The sequence below is a fragment of the Palaemon carinicauda genome, chromosome 30 (assembly GCF_036898095.1).
Source record: "Palaemon carinicauda isolate YSFRI2023 chromosome 30, ASM3689809v2, whole genome shotgun sequence".
Taxonomy (NCBI): Eukaryota; Metazoa; Arthropoda; class Malacostraca; order Decapoda; family Palaemonidae; genus Palaemon; species Palaemon carinicauda.
The window spans coordinates 67,578,778-67,596,639 of record NC_090754.1 but is presented as its reverse complement, the minus strand read 5'-3'; positions in this window follow the sequence as shown (position 1 = coordinate 67,596,639).

Below are 17,862 nucleotides of genomic sequence, written 5' to 3'. Positions count from 1 at the left end.
CTCGTGTATTTAAGAAAATTTATCTGTACTTTCAGTTAACTGTAGGAAAATTATATTCAAGAATTGATTTGGTGGGAGATTCTTAATGTTCACTGCCTAAAGTTATTTGTAATATCTTGGTTAGCTGATGTCTTTTTATTAAGCATGTTACATAAAGAGAAAAAGGGGAGGACTTTTGAGTTAATTTTAAATTGTAACTTACTACCAACACAGTGACTCCCTTTGTTTACTTGTGGTATTGAAATTGGTTCATTAATGGAATAGTTATAATCACATTCAAATGCAATATTTAAATTTTTAGGATTTTAAACTGTACTTATGTTAATGCTACTGTAAAAGTTTTATGCTTCAAGGCTTAAAATTGACATTTATCAAACCATATTTATATATGGATGATATGCATCTACATTTTATGGTCCTACTTTTGTTCTCTTGTTTTTGCACACTTGAAGATGAGTTAGTGAATATTTGTTTGATTAACTTATGTGTTGATGTGTACTTTATTTACGAAGATAGAGTGAGAAACCTCTTTTCAGTAAATACATAGGAAGATTTAAGAAGATCCTGTGTCAATTAGCAGAAGCAGGGACCAAATAGAGCAAGTGAGTACAGTATAACACGGTTTGATTTTTGAAAAACAAGTTTTAAATATTAAACTTAGCCGGTGAATATATATTAGCTGACGTCTCCGACGGCTCGACAGAATTCAAAAACTCGCGAGCGATCGCCATGAAGGTAGCGGGTGTGCCCACCAGCGCCGACTATCGGCCAGATACCGCATATACATGTAAACAGCTCCAGTTCTTCTCTGTCGGTTTCATCGACAAGTCGATTCCACTCGCTATTATGACCTCGAGTTTTCTACCGAATTGGTGAAGTACTTGGTTTTGGTTTTATTGCTTTCGCCGTGTTGGATTATTTAATACTATCCTCAAAAGAAATGCTTTTGAAAGGAGAGTAAAAGTGTTTTGCCCTTGCTCTTTTATCTCTGGTTTTTTCCATAGAGTAAAAATGGCCGACCCTTCCCTTAGTGTACGGAAGTGTGTTTTAGGCTTTTACCAATTATCTTATCATGTTATAAATTGTTGTTGTTAATTATAGATTTTCCTCTATATATTTTATATTTCATCCGCCTTTATTAGGCCTCTTCGATTAGCTTTCCATTTATACTAAACATCAAGATAAATTTTAATGTTTTGTTTATATGCGGCCTTACCTATTCCTCCCCTAGTCCGAGAGTAGGCGGTCCTAACTTGGAAACCGAAGTTAAACAACGTTGAGCCCATTCAACTTTTATTTTCGTTAAGTTTAAATCATTTGCTCTGTAAGAGTTATTAAATGAATATTTTTTAGTAGATATTTTATGAAAGATTTTCTTTGAATAGTCTTCGTGCTGTTTCAAAGATGAACTAACGTTTGGTTTATTTATGCTACGCAGTTTGCGCTCTATCGTTACGATAGAGAAAGAGAGAACCACGGTTTCACTTTGCAGAAAGAGTAAATCGATTTTGACGTTTTGTTCATTCTTCTTTCAAACTGAAATGTTTTAAATACTAATTTGAAGGAACTTGTTAATTTTCAATTTCTTAGTCCTTTCAGTTTTTTCCTTTGGTCAAATAACCTGTTTATTGACGAAAGGTGAGTGGGCTTTTCTCTTCTGTGTGAAATCAAGAGAGAGAGAGAGAGAGAACGTTCCGATCTTTATTCTCGTCCCAAGCGAGTAACGTTGTTCTCGAGTCAGTTTTTTACTCTCGTCCCAAGTCTCTGTACGAGGAGAAAGGATAAAACGTTTTTAGTTTTTCTTCTCGTCCCAAGGCACTGTACGGTGAGAGATTGAAAATGTAGTTTTTAATGAACTAGTGTCTAGTCTCCTCCCCAGTCACTGATCCTTTTAACTTTATATATTTCCGTTTTATTCGATATATATGTTTACTGTTTTTTTGCTTGTATTAATGTGCTTACATTATACGACTTATTTCGCAATTATAACCTTTTGATGTAGGGGAGAATTGCGTGCTTCAGGTAGAAATCAGTTTTATTCATGCCTAATGTGAAATTATTGAAAAATTCGATTTCAGTGAAGTAAGTGCAAAAACAGAAAATCGTAGTGATAAAGTGATAATTGCGCAAAGTGTTTTTTAGTGTTGCGACCGAGGGTTCGTCTGTTCGTGCTTGTCGTTCACCTAGTCCGATACCTCTTTCAGGCTCCCATGCTACCAGGGAGAAGTAATGTCGTAGGACTTATGGGGACGAGAGGCTTTAACCAACGAACAAACGTTCCCTCTATGGTATCGGGCGTGTCTAGCAAGATCGCCCCTACCATAAGACGAGCGAGGCTGTTTTTCTCCTCGTCATCCGAAGGCTTCTCGCAAAAGAAATCTTAGAGCAAAGTTTCTAGACCCTTAAAGCGGAAGTCAGTCCTTTCAGGACAGGTCCAGCGTCCTGGCTGTAGCCATGGGGACAGCTCTGACCCTTTGCAGTCGTCGGAAGACGATTTGCCTTTTAAACGCAAGCGTAACACGAGGTCCGAGGGTCGCGGTAAAGGCAATGTTTTGCCAACACAGACGTTACCGTCGTCTCGGCCCGTCCCGACTCCTGTTGATCCTAAATGGGTTGTCCTGCAGGACATGCAGACTAAGCTTGCCTCCCTTATGGAGAAGTATGACGTTGAGCAGGTTCACGATGAACCTTCGCTTTCGAGTCGCCGTTACACTAAACGAGACTCTGGCCGTCAGCCGCCCAAATGAGCATTTACTCGTCCGTTTGACGTTATGAAACGTGATGTCGGGAGTTTGTCACGTCAGTCACGTGACTTGGATCCTTACTCGCTGCAGTCCCGTGTTGACTTTCAGCCGCTGCCGCAGCCTCGTGTTGACGTTCAGCCGCTGCCGCAGTCTAGTGTTGACGTTCAGGACGCTCGCCAACCAGCTCAGTTGCCTTGTTTTGACGTTGAACGTCAAGCACCGCAGTCAAGAGTTGTTTTAACTGCTCTATCTAGGCAGTCAAGGCAGTCTCGACTTGACGTCGAGCGTCCTCCCGCACCTGTTGTTGTTGCTGGTCAGTCCTTTAAGCAGTTACATGACGTAGCGTCCTTGACTGCTACTGATGCTCCTTTGCGTGTGGACTCTGCTTGTCAAGCATTGCCACCATGGCAGGTCTCTCCCTTGCTTGAGACTCGGCAATTGTCGGACGAGGTTCCTTCAGATGAGGAAGTTGCTGATCCCCCTCCTACTGATATTCCCTTGGGGACTCTGTCAAATGGAGAGGAGCCTAAAGCTGCTCAGCCCTCTATGGACTTTAAATAAATCATGCTGATTTTTAAGGATCTTTGTCCGGACCATTTTGTAACTGCTGCTCCTCGTTCGCTTAAACGTCAGAGTTTACACTAGGCCTAGCTACTTTGAAGCCGTTGTTTTCTAAGCTAGTGCTCTCTCGCTCTTCTAAGAGAGCTTTACGTTTGCTAGGCAACTGGTTTATCACCAGGAGGAGTTTGGGGGAGACAGCCTTTGCTTTCCCTCCTTTTAAACTGGCTTATAGAGCGAGCGTCTGGTATGACACGGGAGAAGTTCTCGGCTTGGGAGTTCCTGCCTCTGCCCAGATAGACTTCTCAAGCCTCATAGACTCTCCCTGGCGCCTGGCCATGAGACGCTCCAAGATTTTATGGTCGGCTTCAAAGCTAGACCATCTCCTGTTAGGAGTTTTTTGAGCGTTTGAAGTTTTGCTGTACAATTATGTCCTGCATAAACAAGGCTATCAGGGATGGCTCCAATGATCTGACAGCCACGTTCTCTGCAGGAACAAGACTATCAGTGATGGCTCCAATGATCTGGCAGCCACGTTCACTGCAGGAGTACGTAAGATGCAAGTGCGCTCAATGTGTTCATTGTCAAGACAAACTTCACGATGAAGTCTACCATGCTGTTTTGACAGCATTAATGCAAGGCGACTGGATGGTCTCTCTCGACCTTCAGGATGCATACTTCCACATCCCGATTCATCCAAACTTTCAACTACATCTGAGGTTTGTGGACGGGAAAGTAATGTACCACTGTCGAGCACTGTACTCCGACCTCATTCCTGCTCCTCTTGTTTTTACAAGGCCCTTGCAAAATGTAGCAAGCTTTCTACATTTTTTGAGGATTCAGAGCCTCCCTTTATTTTGATGACTGGCTAATCAGGGCGTTCGTCATTATATCACTGTCTGGAGAGCCTCTAATGGACATTAGACCTAACCAAGGAGCTAGGTCTCATAGTGAACGTAGAGAAGTCGTAACTTACAGTATCCCATCCCAGACTATTCTTTTTTTGGGAATGGAGATACAGTGTCTGATTTTTCGATCCTTTTCGTCTCCCGCAAGAATGGAACAAGCTCTGTTAAAAGTCCTTCACTTGCAAGAGAAAACAGTTGCTCTGTAAGAGTTTGAACTAGCCTCGTGGGAACTCTTTCATCGCTGGAGTAGTTTATCTCTCTGGGGAGACTCAACCTATGCCCTTTCCTATTTCACCTAAACATTAGGACAAGGAGAAGGGCTTAGTGAGTATCTCTTTCCCAATCTCCAACTCAGTCTAGACATGTCTGACTTGGTGGGACAGCAACATCAGACTTCGAGAAGGTCTTTCTCTTGCGATCAAGAACCCAAACCATGTGTTGTTTTCAGATGCAGCGGGTTTGGGTTAGGGAGCTCCACTGGACAGTCTGGAAGGCTCGGTTCTTTGATCCACGGATCAGAAGGAACTCCTTCTAAGGCAGTAACATCTCTCCTTTGGCAAGATTTGTGCAGAAATGAATGTCTTGGCGGACGGCCTCAGCAGAAGAGGACAAGTCTTCTCCATGGAGTGGACGTTGCATAAGACTGTGTGCGAGAAGCTATGGATGACATGGGGTCTACCCACCATAGATCTTTTTGCTACTCTCTCTGACAAAGAGGCTCTCAACTTACTGCTTTCCAGTTCCAGATCCAGAGGCAGCTCACATAGACGCTTTCCTGCTGGACTGGTCTCACCTGGACGTTTATGCCTTTCCACCTTTCAAGATCCTAGACAAGGTGCTGCAGAAGTTCACCTCTCACGAAGGGACCAGGTTGACATTGGTTGCTCCACTCTGGCCCGCGAGAGAGTGAGTAACAGAGGTACTTCAATGGCTGGTAGACGTTCCAAGGAGTCTACCTTTAAGGATGGATCTCTTACGGCAGCCACGTAAGGAGTCTTCATCAAAGCCTCCCCGCGCTTCGTCTGACTGCCTTCAGACTATCGAAAGACTCTCAAGAGCTAGAGGATTTTCGAAGGGGGCAGCCAGAACGATTGCGAGAGCTAGGAGAGCATATACCATCAAGGTCTATCAGTCGAAGTGGGAAGTCTTTAGAGACTGGTGCAAGTCATCATCCATTTCCTCTTCCAGTACCTCTGTAGCCCAAATTGCAGACTTTCTCCTACATCTGAGAAATGTTCGCTCCCTCTCAGCGCCCACTATTAAGGGCTACAGGAGCATGTTGGCGTCTGTATTCAGACATAGAGGCTTAGATCTGTCCAATAATCAAGATCTCCAAGATCTCCTTAAGTCCTTCGAGACCTCTAAGGAGCGTCGTATGGCAACTCCTGGATGGAACTTAGACGTGGTCCTAAGGTTCCTAATGTCCGACAGTTTTGAGCCATTACATTCAGCCTCCCTGAAGGATCTCACCCTCAAGACGCTTTTCTTAGTGTGCTTGGCTTCGGCTAAAAGGGTCAGTGAGATCCATGCCTTCAGTAGGAACATCGGCTTTTCTACAGATAAAGCCACATGTTCACTTCAGCTTGGTTTTCTTGGCCAAAAATGAACTGCCTTCTCGTCCTTGGCCTAAGTCATTTGATATACCTTGCCTGTCAGAGATCGTAGGCAACGAGCTTGAAAGAGTGCTGTGTCCAGTTAGAGCTCTGAAGTTTTATTTAGCTCAGACTAAATCCTTACGAGGTGGATCTGAGGCTTTGTGGTGCTCAGTTAAGAAGCCTTCATTGCCTATGTCAAAGAATGTTTTGTCATATTTTATTAGATTTTTAATCCGAGAGGCTCATTCTCACTTAAGTGAAAAAGATCGTTGCTTGCTTAAGGTTAAGACGCACGAAGTAAGAGCTATAGCAACTTCTGTGGCCTTTAAGCAAAACAGATCTCTGCGAAGTATTATGGACGCGACCGTTTGGAGAAGCAAGTCGGTATTCGCGTCATTTTACTTAAAAGATGTCCAGACTCTTTATGAGGACTGCTACACACTGGGTCCATTCGTTGCAGCGAGTGCAGTAGTGGGTAAGGGTTCTACCACTACATTCCCTTAATTCCAATATCCTTTTAATCTTCTCTTGAAATGTTTTTAATTGGGTTGTACGGAAGGCTAAGAAGCCTTTCGCATCCTTTTTGATTTGGCGGGTGGTCAAATGTCATTTCTTGAGAGCGCCCAGATTAAGGGTTTTGATGAGGTCCTGTTGTATGGGTTGTCGCCCTAGATACTTCAGCTCCTGGGAGTCTTTCAGCATCCTAAGAGGATGGCTGGTCTTCGTGAGGAAAGCGGACTAACAAGGCAGAGTAATCGTTAGAGTCAGCTTCCTTACCAGGTACCTATATTTATTTGGGTTTTGTTATGATATAACTGTCAAAAACTCTAAGCATATACGCCGTAAACTGTATTAATACTGGTCTCTACCCACCACCATAGGTGTGAATCAGCTATTATATATTCACCGGCTAAGTTTGATATTTAAAAATGATATTTTGATTATAAAATAAATTTTTGAATATACTTACCCGGTGAATATATAAATTAAAGGCCCTCCCTTCCTCCCCGATAGAGACCCAGCGGGATGAGAAGAACTATAGCTGTTTACATGCATGAGTGATATCTGGCCGATAGTCGGCGCTGGTGGGCACACCCGCTACCTTCATAGCGATCGCTCGCGAGTTTTTGAATTCTGTCGAGCCGTCGGAGACGTCAGCTATTATATATTCACCGGGTAAGTATATTAAAAAATTTATTTTATAATCAAAATATCATATTTCTGAAGTATTCATAGAAATATCCTCTTATTTTATGTTTGTTCTTGCTCAGATTTATTTTGATTAAGTAGCATAACTAGACCACAGAGTCAAAGCACTTAACTCACTGTAGACTTGTATTGTGTTCAAGTTCTTTTAACTGAGATTTTAAGCCAGTGTTTTACAAGCATTTTCTTACCAAACTTTGTACCAAGTAGTCATAATTGTTAGCAAAGTTTATTTTATGCATTTTACACTGCGTTGCCTAAGTAACTTCAATTTTTATCACTAGTATTAACTAGTATATATAAAACCTGGAAGTACTGTAGGTTGCTGAAAGGTTCCAAAAAATAAGTGGTTGATAATACTAAAATTTATTTGCTCCTACAAGAATACAAACCTTTAGTCTTTTTACGGATGTTACGTTAGACAAAAACTGATGTAGTCCTTGAACATAGGTAACAAGGTGGTTAACTGTTGGCATTCCCCATTTAATTCAGCTGTAATTTTGTCGAGATATCTTCTCTGCTACTGGCCAATTACAACACAGTAGTTCCATCTGAAGTGTATGATTCTGACTTTTAGTTAAATGACTTTGGGTGTTTGTGCAAGGATCTGTGCTTCAATCCCTGCTTCTGCACCTGAAAAATTGCCCAGCTCTACTTGCTTGCTTGGTGTGGTAATGGTACTCTCTTGGACAGCAACTGGTCACTCTCCTTAGATGGGTTTCTTATGGTACAATATGTGCATGTGTAGCTTCTATTATTTCTATTCCTCCTGCCTTTTCTAATTCTATAATGCTACTGATTCTGAGGTTAATGAAGGAGCTTTCTTAACACTTTGCTATGGCCAAGAATTCATCACCTTCAGTCTCATTGAATATTTCTGTTTCAGATACAGGGGCTGATAAGTAAAACTATCTTTAAATTTCAGGAAAAAAGCACCAATTATAGCAAACTTACTTCATTAGCCACCTAGGAATTCAAGATAGCTGCCATTTTCAAGATGGATACCATTGAATATACAGAAATATTGAGCTTTACAGTAAAATGAGAAAGATTTGTCCTATAGGGTGTCAAATCATACATGGTTCCAACATGGAGTACTTACCTCGAACTGCTTTCTTAAGAGTATCTGGGATCTCCTCCCAACCGACCAGAGTTTTGTGTAGTTTACCCTTGTCCCGTTTTCTATGAGGGGTAACCTCAGGTGGAGTGATACTCACCCTGAGGCTAACCCCGGGTCAGAGAGCATGCTTGCTCAGGTCTCGATCTCCAGTAAGTTCTCTGGTCGCGTCGCGATAACATCTCGACGCTCTCTCCTTACCCAGTGCGACCCTTTGTGTCTCACGCGGTCCCCACGTGGACCCATTGTGTTCATTCTATACCCTTTCCTACCCTTCTCCTCTGTGTTCGTCGTGTAGGGGCAGCTTATGTTCTCCTACAGCCACGTGTCCGGAGTGCGAGTCCTGGAACGAGGTGCAGTGGGTGCGCTACGGCACCAAGAAGAAGAAGGCGTCCAAGAGGTCACATAGGAAGCCGAGTCTCTCCTCGCCGCTTAATTCTCCCAATGCCTCGTCGGATAGAGCTTCTCAGCCACCTTCCCCTACCCAGAGTAAGGGACGAAGTAAGTCAGTTGTGGGGAAGAGGCCCATTGCTCTTCCCCAGGAGTCTGAGTGGGTGCAGTATAGCACCAAGAAGAAGTAGGCATCCCTTCCTCCCTTGCTTTGCTGGGCGTCTCGTCTGACCAGAGTAGGGGATGAGGTAAGTACGTTGCGGGGAAGAGTCCCGCGGCCCTTCCCCAAGAGTCTGATCTTCAGGATAGTTGGGTTGTGGCGTCGTTCCAGGCGAGGGAGGGGCGGGAGTGTGTACGGGAGATGGAGTCCTGGTGCAAACAGGCCACGTCTCCCCTGATGACCCCATGTGGGGGAAAAATTTCCCTAATTCTTCTCCAGCCTCTTTGGCGTGTTTTTCAGTCACTTCTGCAGCCGAGGGCGCCGCCGAGAAAGAGCTTTCCCCGCCGTCGGACAACATTGCATGGGTTCCCTGCAAGACGCCTTTCAGGTCACCGCTGAGGATGGAAGAGGGCTTCGGGACCTGGTCCTCCACGGAAGAGCGTCCACGCGGGACGACTCGGACCCTTTGGTGCGGCCCTACAAATCTTCAGGCTCCTCTATCGAGTCATACTCTTTCTCCTCGGAGGATGGAGCCCCGAGGTACCTGTAGAGGAGGCGAGAGAGGTCCCGTTCCCGTTCCAGATCTCGCCGCGACAGGAGGCACGCTAGATCTCCCAGAAGGAGGCACAGAAGAAGTCGTCCCCCTAGGGAGGAATGGGTGCGTGTCGCCATCCCACGCAGACACCTCCTGGGAGCTTCAGCAGTTCCGGGTACCTCTGGCTGGCTCCCAAGGGCTCGTTCTCATGCTCCGAAGTACTCCCCCTACAGCAGGCTCTGGCAGACCGGCATAAGTCCGTGAAGGTTCCGACTCCTTCCGCCCAGCGGAAAGTCGCCCCTTCGGTCTGGCAGCCGTGTCCCAGCCTCCAAGACTTCAACAGGCCGGTCAGAACCTGAAAGACAACCAGCAGCTACGAGGAAGACCGCATCAGCTTGGTCCTCCATGTGGAGAGACAAGTCCAGGACGGAGGCCTACGTCCCAGCTGCGATGCCCGTCCTCCATCCAGAACCGCCGAAGTCGTACCACGACAAAGGATGCCTTCACCCCAAGCGGGGCCCCCCGTCGTAGGTGCTCCTTCTCAGGTAGAAGAGCATCCGACGGAAGGCTCAGCAGACGAGGCCCCCGCGTACAGAAAAGTACTAGCCCTCATCAGATGGCACCGCAGGCTGGACGAACCAAAGCCCGCGATGGATGAGGACTGGCTCTCAGGCCTCAGCAGGTTGGTAGATACCCCCGTGCAGCACAGGCCCTCACTGGCTGGCTCCCTAAAGCTCCTTCGACATTCTCGCGGTACGTCTCCTCCAGCAGACCCGATCATCGACGGAAGTCATCGCACCAGGTCTCGGTCAACAGGCATAAGCCCGCGAAGGTTCCGACTTTTCCCGCCCAGCGGAGAGAGTCGCCCCTTCGGACTGGCAGCCTTGTCCCGGCCTCCGGTTCTTCGATGGCCCGCCCTGAACGAAGGAACCAACCAGTAAGCACGGGGAAGCCTGCGGCTCCAGGGATATCTGCAGGAGCTCCATCCGTCCAGCGGAGGCAGCCACTGGCTTGACCCCGCAGCATGGCATCCATACCGGGTACCACGACAGCTCTATTCAGGCTTCGTGGTCAACCGCTGGTATACCAGGGTACTCACACCCCACGGATTCCCCGGGAGGGGGTAGACCCATGACGGATACCTCCGTCCCGGTGGCTCCATCCGTGATGGAGCTAGCCGCTCCATCATCCCGGCCAGCGCCATCCAAGCATTGGAGGTGGCCGCTGACACACCCATGACGGCTACCTCCGTCCCGGCAGCTCCATCCGTGATGGAGCCAGCCATGCCATCGTCCCAGCCAGCACCATCCAAGCATCGGAGGCGGCCGTTGACATGGCAGAGTACTTAAACCCCACGGATTTCCCCGGGAGGGGGTAGACCCATAACGGCTACCCCTGTTCCTTATGGCTCCATCCGTGACGAAGGCAAAGTGGTTTTCCCCTTAGCGGGTCAAACAGAGCTATTGCCTCTCCATTGCCTACCTCAGTGGCCGGTGGAGGGAGGAACCCCCCCCCCCCCCCCCCGCACCTTTTCCAAGTGCCTCTTCGGCTCCGTCCGCCCGTCGGATGTAGAAGTTGGCACACGTAATCTTTCCCTTGCCTTGCCTCCCGTAGTGGAGCTTCAACTCCACAGTTAGCCTTCAGACCCTCCTACTCGGGCTCCAGGAGAGGGCGTTCAGGCCGCGGCTCTCGAAGGAGATAGGAGGGGAGGCCCCCTACTCCTGCCGACACCTCAGGTGGGGGGATGCCTCAAACGATCTTGGCAAGCATGGCGGAACTACGGAGGGGATCTGTGGACCGTAGCAGTACTAAAGGATGGCTACAGGCTGCCCTTCCTAGCGGACCCCCACCTCGGATCCCAGATCAACAGGCGGAGTGGTTGGCACCCAAGGACCCCTTGAGAGTAGCACCATTGCAGGAAGAAGGCTCGGCAATGCTGGTGAAAGGGGCAGTAGAACCAGTCAAGAAACTGGGTCCAGGGTTCTACAGCAGGCTCTTCCTGGTGGAGAAGGCGACAGGGGTCTGGAGACCGGTCATAGACCTTTCAGCCTTCAACAAATTCGTGTGCAACACAGACTTCAAGATGGACACTCCGAAGTCAGTCCTAGCGACCTTGAACGAGGAGGACTTCATGAGGTCCATAGGCCACAAAGACGTCTACTTCCAGGTCCCTGTCCATCCTTCCAGCAGGAAGTACCTAAGGGTAAAATGGAGTACCCAAACGTTGCAGTTCAAAACCCTCTGCTTCGGACTGTCGACAGCCCTCAGGGCTTCACAGGGGTCTTTGCAACAGTTTCAGATTGGGCACATGAACAGGGTGTCCGCCAGATTCGGTACCTAGATGTCTGGTTGTTGCTTTCAGCCTCAGAGGAAGTAGTGAGGGAGCTAGGCGCGAAGTTCCTGCAGTTCTGCAACGTCTTGAGTATCATCATCAACCTGGAGAAGTCCCAGCTGATACCCTCCACCAGGATTGACCTACCTAGGGTTGGTCCTAGACTCTCGGATGGCGGGGATCTTCCCCTCCGGGGAGAGACTGGACAACCTGAAACAGATACTCTGGCCCTTCCTGTCGGGCCAGCCCAGGAGAGCCAAGGACTGGCAAAGACTGATAGGACTTCCCGCACAAGATAGTCCTATTGTCCCCGGAGACGAAGGAAGTCCTGGAGTGGTGACACGTCAGAACGAACACCCTCAAGGGAATGCCCTTCGCAACCGACCCTCCGGAGATGCTCCTGTTCACGGACGAATCCAAGGAGGGCTGGGGTGCCCATCTTCTCGACAAAACGGCAAAAGGTAAATGAGAAGTCGAGGAGACGAATCTGCACATAAACGTGCTGGAGATGAGGACCGTACATAGGGAGTGCCTAGAGTTCGTCCATCTACCCTGGAGAAGCACCGTGGCTCCGGTGTGCGCCAACGCCACAGTGGTGGCCTACGTGAAAAAGCAAGGAGGACTGAAGTTGAAGGAACGGTGCAGTCTCATGATGGAGTTCCTAGAATGGGCTGAAGTGGAACAAATCAATTTTTCAGCCAGGTTCTCTCCGGGGAGGAGGAACGTCCTGGCCGACAGCCTCAGCAGGATGGGTCAAGTGGTAGGGCCCGGGTGGTCCCTACACCCAGAAGTGGTCAAAACCCTCTTCCTGAAGTGGGGCTCGCTGGTGATAGACCTCTTCGCCACGAGACTAAACGCACAGCTCCCCATGTTTTGTTTGCCTGTGCCAGATCCAGCAGCAGTGTTCGAGGACGCCTTCCAACACCCTTGGGACAACCTCGACGTTAACGACTTCCCACCCTTCGTGATGCTCAGACAGATCCTCACAGAGTGAGACGGATGGCCAACCTGTGGGTGACTTTGGTAGCGCCCTGGTGGCCAGAGAGAGAGTGGTTCGCGGATCTAAAGGAACTGACACGCCTTCCACCTGGGCCACTTCCAGACAGACCAGACCTTCTCCGGCAGCCTCACTTCCAGAGGTTCCACAAAAACCCTCGGTCCCTCCGCCTTCACGAATGGAGGTTATCGAGCGTCTCCTGAGATTGATTGATTGATTTAGAGTTTTCAGGCATCCTGACATTTAAGAAAGGAAGGATATCCGTCGAGGACGGCATCAAGGATGTCAGGGTACCTCAGGCGTTCGTTAGTCGAGGTGTACCAGGCGAAGTGGGCTACCTTTTTTAAGGGGTGCTCCTCAAAGAACATCAGGCCGTTAGGGGCCTCCATTCACAAGATAGCAGACTTCCTGTTCTATCTTAGGGACAAAGTGGGCACGTCCATCCCAAGTCTTCCTCCTGAAGGACATAGACCTAGGTGCCTCCAGATATATCTCGACGCTCATCAAGAGCTTCGAGCAGTCGTGTTCCCCCCCAAGCCGCTAGAGTGCCCCAGGGGGATGATGCTTTCGGAACCTCCCTTCGAGCCTCTAAGAGACATTCTAGACAAGGAGCTCACCCTCAAGGCAGTCTTTCATTTAGCTCTGGCATCAGCAAATAGTATGTGAGATTCATGGCCTGTCGTACGAGATCTCACACTCGAGGGGCTGGCGAGAAGCTACCTTCAGATTCTTACCCTTCTTCGTAGCCAAGACTCAGAATCCAGCTGTTTGGGACCCCAAAGTTGAAGGGTTCTCAGTGCCAGCTATCCCTCGTTCGGACAACCCGAGGGACTTGCTGCTGTGCCCTGTCAGGGCAGTATGGCAGTATTTAGAGAGGACAGCTAGACTTCGTCCCGAGATCAAGAGTCTGTTAATTTTTCCTCGGGACTGTGAAGAAGCCAGTCTCCAAGAACACTACCTCCTTCTGGCTAAGGCAAATGATCGTCAGGGCCTATAGTATTGCAGGGGTCCCCCTTCCAGGAAAGCCCAGACCCCACGACATTAGGGGTCTAAATACTTCATTGGCGTTTGAGAAAAACATGGCAGTGGGCCAAATCCTAGGGGCAGGTACTTGGTCTAGCCAGTCGACCTTTATGGCTCACTACTTGAAGGACTACTCGAGAAAGTCCCTGGACAGGTTCTCGCTTGGTCCCGTCATTTCCATGCTCCAAACGGTTTAAAGTTGTAGCCCCAGTGGTAACTGCACGTAGTAAGTCCAAGAGACACAGGTTCCTTCCTGAGCCCCCTTGTTCTTCCTTCCCCTATTCCCTTACCGGAAATGACTCTGGTAGCCCCCTGAAACTGCCATGGGATACACTATCATTGGAAGGACATGTATCCTAGGATTCTTGCAGAAATGAGTTACTTAGACACTAAGATGGTTTTTTGCGTAGTTTTCCCTATTTTCTCGTGTTTTCCTTGGGGTCAGCAGAACCTAGTCTCCTACCTAGGTTCCTCTTCTATACTCGTCACGGTCTCTAGGTCCTGAAGGACACTCCCACCTCCTAAGGTATAAGTCTCCTAAGAAAGTAGTTCGAGGTAAGTACTCCGTGTTGGAACAAATCACAAATTTTAAGTAATTTGTATTTTTCCTAACAGTACTTACCTCGAACTACTTTCGGGTAATGGCCCGCCCATCGTACCCCAAGTGCCTTGCTGGACTTCATAGATACCTAAGCTATCAAGAACTTACTGGAGATCGAGACCTGAGCAAGCATGCTCTCTGACCCGGCGTTAGCCTCAGGTCGAGTATCACTCCACCTGAGGTTACCCCTCATAGAAAACGGGACTAGGGTAAACTACACAAAACTCTGGTCGGTTGGGAGGAGATCCCAGATACTCCTAAGAAAGTAGTTCGAGGTAAGTACTGTTAGGAAAAATACAAATTTCTTAAGATTTGTGATTTTTTTTCAATGTAGAATCCTAATTTGGAACTATGAACTTCCTCATTGGCTTCCTTGTACCAAAAAACATATTTCAACGTATAATCAGGGAACACTGAATGACAGTGCTGCTGTAAAACTCGGCATGGGTTTCAGCATCAACTGAATAATTATTTAGTGTACCAGACATTGGTGAAGGAGTCTTAAAGTTCTGGAAGTGTCTTCACTTTTTGATCTCCGAACTTCAGCAGTCCCCGCTTTTCACCTTTGTCTCTTTTGGCTGGGTGCTAGAAAATAGATGCTGGTTCCATTGAAAGAATTGTTCACTGTTGTTGCAGTTGGATTGTGATCTTATGTTGTCTTTGGCTGAAGGGGTGAACAGCCTTATCTGCAGAACTAGTGGACAGACCACCACTCCTACAAGTACTTGCCAACTGTACCATCTCCCAGCTGTGCAGCTATCTCTAGCACCCAGCCATATGAAATTGATGCCATGCTCATTAAGTATTTCCACCAATGTTCTCTTTCTGATCTGTTTAGACGGACAGCTGTCTTTTCTTAGAAATGCCTGTGAGTTGCTGCTCCTTCTTTGTATCTTGCAGTAAACAGAGTAATGAAAAACTTGAACTTCCTCATTCCTGTTTTCCTGAGGCTAAACTAACTAGTTTAGCTTTTCGATCTCGTGAGATTAAAGCTCTGTTGATGGACCTTGATGCTTATGGAGGTGTAGACCCAAATGGTATTTTTCCTTTGTTTTTTATAAAGACAGCAGATTTCTTAGCTCCAAAGTTATCTGTTATTTTACGCAAGTTAGCAAGAAGAGGAGCTTTTAGCACTTGTTGGAGAATTGGTAATGTTACTCCTCTATGTAAATGTGTTAATGGTAGCTCAAGTCCCACTGATTACCGCCCAATCTCCATAACTCCCATATTATCTAAAGTTTTTGAACGTCTTCTGGCAAAACGTCTTAATAGGTTTGCTGAAGGTAATCATCTATTCCCTAGTTTGCAATTTGGTTTTCGGAAAGGCCTTGGAGCATGTGATGCCCTTCTTACAATCTCCAATGCAGTACAGAAATCCCTTGATTGTGGTCGGGAAGTTCGTATGATTGGCCTTGATTTTAGTGCTGCCTTTGACCGTGTTAATCATGAGGCCCTTGTTTTCAAACTGAAACAGTTGGGAGTGGGTGGGTCGTTTCTTAGCATTATTATTAATTTTTTAAGTAGTAGATCTCAAAGAGTTGTTGTTGATGGGCACCATAGTGAGTATAGGAATGTGATATCCGGTGTTCCACAGGGTAGTGTTCTTGGCCCATTACTTTTCATACTATATACACATGACATGTGGTTTGGCCTAGAAAGTAAGCTTGTTGCATATGCAGATGATGCTACTCTCTTTGCATCAATTCCATCCCCTGAATGTAGATCTGGGGTTGGTGAATCCCTTAATAGAGATTTAGCTAAAATTAGTGCATGGTGCAAATTATGGGGTATGAAGTTGAATCCTAACAAAACTCAAAGTATGATTGTAAGTAGGTCAAGAACGGTGGCTCCTCAACATCCGGATCTCAGTATTGATAATGTTTCTTTAAATCTGTATGACTCTTTCAAAATTTTAGGCGTGATTCTTGACAGCAAATTTACTTTTGAGAAACATATAAGGTCTGTGTCTTCTTCAATTGCACAAAAAATTGGCTTATTGAGAAAGTCTTTTAAGATATTCGGTGATCAATCTATTCTGAAGAAGTGTTTTAATTCTTTTATTCTACCTTGTTTTGAGTATTGTTCTCCTGTCTGGTCTTCAGCTGCTGATTCTCATCTTAATTTGTTGGACAGAAACTTACGGTCTATTAAATTTCTTATTCCTGATCTAGATATTAATCTCTGGCACCGTCGATCAATTAGTTCATTATGCATGTTGCATATGATTTTTCATAACTCTGACCATCCTTTACATTCAGATCTCCCTGGACAATTCTATCCTGTTCGTAATACTAGGCAGGCAGTTAATTCTAATAGCCAGGCCTTCTCCATCATAAGACTTAATACTACGCAGTACTCTAGAAGTTTTATTCCAGCTGTTACCAAGTTGTGGAATGATCTTCCTAATCGGGTTGTTGAATCAGTAGAACTTCAAAAGTTCAAAGTTGGAGCAAATGCTTTTTTGTTGACCAGGCGGACATGAGTCTTTTTATAGTTTATATATGACATATTTGTTGTTGACGTTGTTAATAGTTTATATATGATATATCTCTTTTGACATTACTTTTTTTAGAATGATTTATTGTTGATTTGTTCTCTTCAGTTATTTATTTCCTTATTTCCTTTCCTCACTGGGCTATTTTTCCCTATTGGAGCCCCTGGGCTTATAGCATCTTGCTTTTCCAATTAGGGTTGTAGCTTGGATAGTAATAATAATAATAATAATAATATTAGTTGTACTGGAGTAGTTGAGCAATTGCTAGATCTGTCTTTGATGTGCCAAACCTCAGTTGGGATTTTATGTCTGCTCCGTGTTCAAGCATGGCCACAAACTGTACCATGCTCTACGTAGTACTGTACTGTATTAAGTATGCAGTTAATTCTAACAGTTGTGCCTTCTCCATTATATTATTTCAAAAGTTTTATTCCATCTGTGACTAGCTTGTGGAATTATCTACCTAAGCCCGCATCACCACCCAGCTGTTCCAGGAGCTGGACATATAAGTGAACTATGTCTGCAAGTCGGAAAAATGCAGGACACTCACCAGATCTGGTGGTCTCCACTAGATATGTAACCAGGAATGAGAATGCCTGTGGGCGGGCATCCTCTTAGAGTGCACGTTCTTGTTTCAATTTTTTGGTGGCTTTGATGTACCTCCTCTCTATTGTATAGGGCTGTCAAACATGCAAAATGATATTTGGGCTTTTGTGCAATAGCATCTCCCATGGTGAGTCTTGCAAAATGTTTTCCTTCATTTAAAGTTTGGGGACATTTATGAAGGCTGCTATTGAGGTTCATCATCATAACTTGTCGGAGTTCAGAAAGAAAATGGGGTTTCTTTGTCACATATGAAACCCGTTTTGCCTTTTAGGATGGCTCTACTCAGCTGAGTACACTCTGTTCTTTTTTAACTAGCTCCAATTTTGTGTAACTGTTGAACATAAGGCGACAACTTTGGTGATGCTGTGCCTTGTTTCTCACTAAAGTTTTTCCAATGCCACCACCTTCATCAGTTCTATCTGAATTCAGAACAACAGGCTTCTCATTATTTCATTATTTAAAGAGGGGAATAGTAGTCACAATTATAATGTAACCATCATGTTCTTGTGGTTTTGTATATGTGGTGACCCTTGTTCACTCTTCTGGAAAAGGCAGCGTTTGTTCCAGCCAGTCAAGAATTTAAACAGTCCTGTATC